Source organism: Arabidopsis thaliana, chromosome 2 (assembly GCF_000001735.4).
Source record: "Arabidopsis thaliana chromosome 2, partial sequence".
NCBI lineage: Eukaryota > Viridiplantae > Streptophyta > Magnoliopsida > Brassicales > Brassicaceae > Arabidopsis > Arabidopsis thaliana.
The window spans coordinates 5,995,105-6,001,442 of record NC_003071.7 but is presented as its reverse complement, the minus strand read 5'-3'; the positions used below and the strand labels follow the sequence as shown (position 1 = coordinate 6,001,442).

At 37.2% G+C, this 6,338-nt stretch overlaps 1 pseudogene across 1 annotated transcript; it reads left to right on the top strand.

Moving 5' to 3' along the window:
* Positions 1 to 651: 651 nt before the first annotated feature.
* On the top strand, positions 652 to 2,120 carry AT2G14190 (annotated as a pseudogene; the record flags this gene model as incomplete). Its single annotated transcript has 1 exon — positions 652 to 2,120.
* Positions 2,121 to 6,338: the final 4,218 nt, after the last annotated feature.

Below are 6,338 nucleotides of genomic sequence, written 5' to 3'. Positions count from 1 at the left end.
TTCTCATAACCCACGCTATCTCGTTATCTCGGCTTCTCATAACCCACGAATATTGTTCCTCAATATGTCAAAGAATCCTTGACCACGCTATCCACGCTATCTCGGCTTCTCATAACCCACATATCTCGGCTTCTGTGAAGTTTTGTCAACCGCCTGAATAGATCAAGGAGACCACGCTATTCGATTACCCCATCCTTAAGAATCGTTTATCTATTTGATTGCCTGTTATCACTTCTACTTAGTTACTCATGAGCCTATCATTGCCATTTTGCTTTTAGTTTCATTTAATTTCTGTTATTGCACATTATGACTGTTAGAACCAACAAACTCTCTACTTGGCTTGACTTAGTGCATTCTAATCATATCTCATCCCTTTGCATCACACCAGATTGGATTAACACCCTAAGTACTACAACAACATGATAGTGCTTTAGGATTAATTGACTAAAAATCTATTATCAATTTGGCGTCGTTGCTAATTTGGTGTTTGTTTGCTATATTTGAGATCATTAGAAACGTTAAGATCAAGTTCGTTTTTGTTATACAAGTTATTAACCTTGTGTCTTTTTTGTCTTTGTATTTCAGGTACCCAGCAACAGCTTCACAGACTCATCTCTGTTCGTCTACTAAAGTCAGGCTGCTACTTGTTGTTTGCATACACGGTCCCAAGGAAATCAGAACCTCCTATTTAACAATAACATCGATCGTGTTGCTCGCCAACTGAGAGAACAAACAGAAAGAGACACAATGACTGACGTTGTAGGTGAGCAAGAGCAAACTACCAACATTTGTGCTGGTGACTTTCCACACAACCACAACCAGCGTCATGGCATTGTTCCACCTCCAGTACAGTACAACAACTTTGAGATCAAAAGCGGTCTCATAGCAATGGTTCCGGGAACAAGTTTCATGGCTTGCCAATGGAGGATCCGTTAGATCATCTTGACGAGTTTGAAAGGCTTTGTAGCCTTACTAAAATTAATGGAGTCAGTGAAGATGGTTTCAAGCTTCCCTTGTTTCCTTTCTTACTTAGAGATAAAACCAATCTGTGGGAAAAGACGTTATCCGAGGGATCAATCACAACTTGGCATGACTGCAAAAAGGCCTTCTTGGCAAAATTCTTCTCCAACTCAAAAACTGCAAGACTCCGGAATGAGATATCCGAATTCACTCAAATGCCCTCATCACGGATTTAAGCAAGCTTCTCTTCTAAGCACACTTTACAGAGACGTCCTGCCTAAGATTAGGATGCTGCTTGATACCACTTCCAATGGGAATTTCCCGAACAAGGATGTTGAAGAAGGATGGGAGCTAGTTGAAAACTTGGCTCAGTCGGATGGCAATTACAGCGAGGACTATGATAGAACCATCCGCACCGGCTCTGAATCTGATGACAATCATCGCTGAGAGATTAAAGCTCTCAATGACAAAACGGACAAACTCCTCCTAGTGCACCAGAAGCATGTTCACTTCACCTCTGAAGATGAATTATTCCAAGTCCAAGAGGGGGAGAATGATCAGTGTGCTGAAATTAGTTATGTTCAGAATCAAGGTGGCTACAACAAGTGGTACAACAATTATAGACCCAAGCCAAATCTATCATACAGAAGCATCAATGTCGTCAACCCTCAGGACCAAGTCTACCCTCAATATCAGCAGCAACAGAACCAACCCAAACCTTTTGTTCCTTACAACCAAAGCCAAGGGTTCGTTCCAAAGCAGCAATTTCAAGGAGGATATCAACAACAGCAACCACCACATGGTTTCCAATCACAACAACATCAAGCACCTACGCCTCAAGATTCAGACATAAAGACTATGCTCCAGCACATCATTCAAGGCCAAGCCACATGAGCCAAGTACATTGCTAAGAAGATGGCCATGTTAAACACAAACGTAGATTGAAACTTGAACGGTTTTAACAACAAGTTGGAAGCATTGACCTTAAAAGTGAGATATATAAAAGGCACAACATCTTCAACATCAGCTCACACAGGATACATCCCAGGAAAACCAATACAAAGTTTAAAGGGGTATGCTCACACAATCACTCTAAGAAGCGAACGAGCATTGCCAACAAGAGGAGATCCTAACTCAAACACTGGGGACAATGTGGTTCACTGCTATATATGGTGCTATCTCTGAAGAACAGGGGATGAATAGCTTATGTCTCTCAAAATAGGGTTTTGCAAAGAACTTGATATATGAAACTTAGGTCTAAAAACAATTTAAAAACCCTATAAAACGTCTAGGGACTAATAATGCAAATAAAAAAGTCTTCTGGGCAAATTTCCTCTTTTGTAAACTTGGAAGCGTCATGGACTTTGCTGGGCTGAAACTGGTGTCGATTGACTCCAGGAGTTTGTCGATTGACACTCCTCTGAATCAAGAACTGAAAATTGTCCTTAGCTTCATTTTCCTTAGCTTTTGCTCTAAAATGTCTTCTCATCTCCATTGTTGTCTTACTGCATAGAATACCTGAAAAGACACTAAAAAGAATCGAGAAATAACATAAAGACTGAAAACCTTATACATAAAACATAGATAAAATCAGTGAAAATAAGGATATATCACTCTCGTTCATTATTATATTGATTGTGGAATAGATTTATAGTTGCATAAATTCGGCTTTTGTTGGATTGTGATGTCGAGATTACACGTGGGCTTTGTCAAATACTGGTGACAAGATTTGATTGGTATTGCGCAGATTTGGTAGGTGCGAAATGCATTAGTGACAGTTAGATGGAAACCTATTGATTCAAGAGGGCTACATGGGATGATACAATAAAACTATGTGTAGTTATGTTGAAGAGAATTACACAGTCGTCAAAATATTTCAGAAAGACCTGGTACAAAAGCGTTGGTGCCATTGTGTCTACATTTCAGAATTAGATATGGGCACATTTGGTTGAATATTATGTTTTGTGAAAAGAAGTTTCAGCCAAAAGTTATTGCATACAAATTGTAACAAAGAAAAATCAAATATAAAGTTGGATAGTAACCGTTCTTATGATCGGTTAGCGAGTAAGACACCAATAGGAAAGCATCGTTAAACTCCTTTATACTATATTTTTATTAGTATATGAGACATACATCTATGTATGTAATAACTGTGTTATAGTAATTCTGTATATGTCTTTGTAATGACTCTTTGAATAGAATTAATTAAGTTTGTTAGTGGAAAAAAGAAAAAACTATCGACAAGATACTGAAGTTACCAAATAATTTTTAATTCAATGATAATTTTATAGTTAATCAAAAGAAGAAGATTTTTTTTGGTTTGTACTTCTTTTTCTTTCATAGTTACTTAGACCACCTCCAATAGAGGTTCTTAGAGAAACCCCAATGGTAGGCCCTTTATGGGGCTCTTCCAAAATTTTTAATCAAAAATTTTAGAAAATTCAAATATTAGAGTTTTGGATGGGTCCTTAAATATTTCTTTGTCCAATGGAAGAGCCTTAAGTATATTTTTTATTATTATTAAAATAAAAATTAGAAATATTTTATTTCATAAAACTGAATAATTATTGCAAATGCTTAAATTTTAAAGATACATGACATAAAAGCATATATAAAATACGAAAATCGAAAACCAGAATAATGATTAGTTGTTAGCTTGATTCTCGGTAAATGTTTGCCGTATATGCTCAACCAAATAAGCTTTCAATTGTTAATGTAGAGCCCGATCAGAAACTTGAGCTCGAGCGGTCATAATAATACCGAGATTTGAAGGCATATATGTAGAATAGTTGAAATCCACTTGTGAAGAGCTGGTTGATTCTTGTTGTGTGAGTTGAGATGCATCAAAGTTAGTGTACCTATCTCGTTCATCCTCTACTATCATATTGTGAAGTATTATGCTTGCTCACATGATCATTCCTATTTTATTCTTATCCCAAATAAGAGCTGGATTTTCGACAATCGATATGATCTTGTTGTAGCTTCATATGTATTTGTCATCGCTTAACAATTCATATGTCTCTATGGTTTTCTGAATTGAATTTGATTTTGATAACCAAGTGACGTTAGCTCAATTGGTAAAGACCCTATGCGAAGCTTAGAGGTCGCCAGTTCGAGTGACGCTTGGGACGAAACTAATATTACATGTTGTGGTTTCAGGGCTGGGGGGATTACGGGGTTTGGCTCAGAACCTCCTGGTATTCAAAAAAAAAAAAAAAGAATATGATTTTGATATGTTTGTCAATATGATCTTCATATATCTGTGAAATCATCTACATATGTCTTGCCATTTTGTTTCTCTGAATTGAATTTTGATATTTATACGTCTCTCTGTTTTGGTTGAGGTTAATTGGAACACTTGCAACAATGATCACTATTTGTTGTAGTCATTCAATCTTTCAACAGCCTAATGAAAGGTAAATTCATATAATCATATTGTGTAGTAGGTTATATTTTAGTAGGTAAAGAATTCAATATTTTAATGAATGATAAGTGTATTTATTGTGATAAATGGTTGTTTTATTTGGTCGATTATGACTGATTGATATTATGTTAAAGTTTTTTGGTGTCTTCATCATCTTTATGCTCTCTATTATCAATGATTGGTAGGTTTAGCTAAGATAAATATTTTGTGTATGTCATAGATTGCACTCTGTGAACACTTTACCTCTGTTATCAATGATGTAACTTAACACCAAACCATAACTCAATCGTTTTAAACATAATGCTTTAAAACACTGAAGCTCTTTCCTTCATTGTCTTTTTAAAACACGAAACCATAATAAACACACATAAACAAGTTGATATGGATTCAAGTAATCCATATACTACTCATCATTCAAGTTTTCTAAACCTCTTAAACAATCAAGATAACCCCATGCTTCCACCTAGGGTAGAACTTGGATCGTCATCAGAAGTCCCTGTGTTTAGTGATAATAGGTTTTTAAGATCAATTAATCCTAAAGTAATATCATGTCGTTGTAGTACTGAAGGTTGTCAATCCAAATGGGTGTGATGCAAACAGATGAGATGTGATCAGAAGTCACTAAGTCAAGCCAAGCAATAACAGTTTTGAGGTTTCTAACAATCCTAAGCGAACATGCAGAAAACAGAAACAATAACAGAATTACTAAAATCACTCGACCACAACAAGCTGATGCCAGAAGCAGGATGTGGTCGAGTAACAGACAGGAAATGAAACAGCTATACTCGACTACACAATCTCTTGCCAGAAACTGGATGTGGTCGAGTATGCTGGTCGAGTAACAGACAGGAAACGAGACAACTGTACTCGACTGCACAGTCTGTTGCCACACACTGGGTTTGGTCGAGTAAGTTGGTCGAGTAATTGCAAAAACTAAGAAACATGCAATGAGAACGATTAAGCGATAACGATAAAACAGAGAAATCAGATAGACGAAAAATTCCTAAGGATGGGGTAATCGAATATAGTGGTATCCTAGCCTATTCAAATAGTTAACAAGCGTAATCAAGCTATCCCTAGACAACAGGTTCAACAACAGATCAATTTACTCCCGTGATAGAAATTCTCCATCAAAGCTAGCCCAGACTAATTCCCATTAACGGAATCTAACTATTCAGGCAATAAGAACAGACTGATAAAGTCAATAAACGCTCTAAACGGTCAATCTCTTGGGATAGAGACGAATATCTCAGGAACTAGTGGATCAAGCATTCCATCGAACACCTTCTGGGTGCAGGAATGCTTGGGATCGAATTCCAGTAAACACAACTAGTCCTGAAGGGATTCAATCAATTCTAAAACTTAACCATTCTACAGACTAAGGATTCCACAACCATTATATCCCATCCTTAAGAACTCTATGTCACTACTTAGACAACATGCTCAAAGACATAAACGCAGGTAAACAAGTATATTGCATAAGTAAATAGATAAAGAGTATAGAAACAACATGACAGATGAAATCAAATGCGGAATCTGAATAACTTGGAAAAATCTCGAATTACAGGTTGCAGAAGCAAAAGCCACGTAGCCAGAGTAAAACAGAAAATAAAACTGAAGCAAAAACTCAATGTCGATTAGATGCCTCAGGATAAAACCCTCAGACACCTATTTATACAAAACAAAATAAAATGATAGTAGACGGGCCGGTAACCTAATCGCCCGGCCCATAGAGTGATAATGGACCGAGATGGGCTTCGTGATCCGATGGAGCTCTAGGCCGCTTCCAAACACTTCTTCTTCTCCTTTTCTCTTCCTTGTGCTCAGCTTGTCTGGTTGAGTGCGGATTTGAGTAGACTATGAAGATGTGATCGAGTGCTTGGTCGAGTGATGGTGTTTGTGGTGAGTGATGATACTCGACCAGGGGTCGAGTGATGTGGTTGAGTGAACGGCA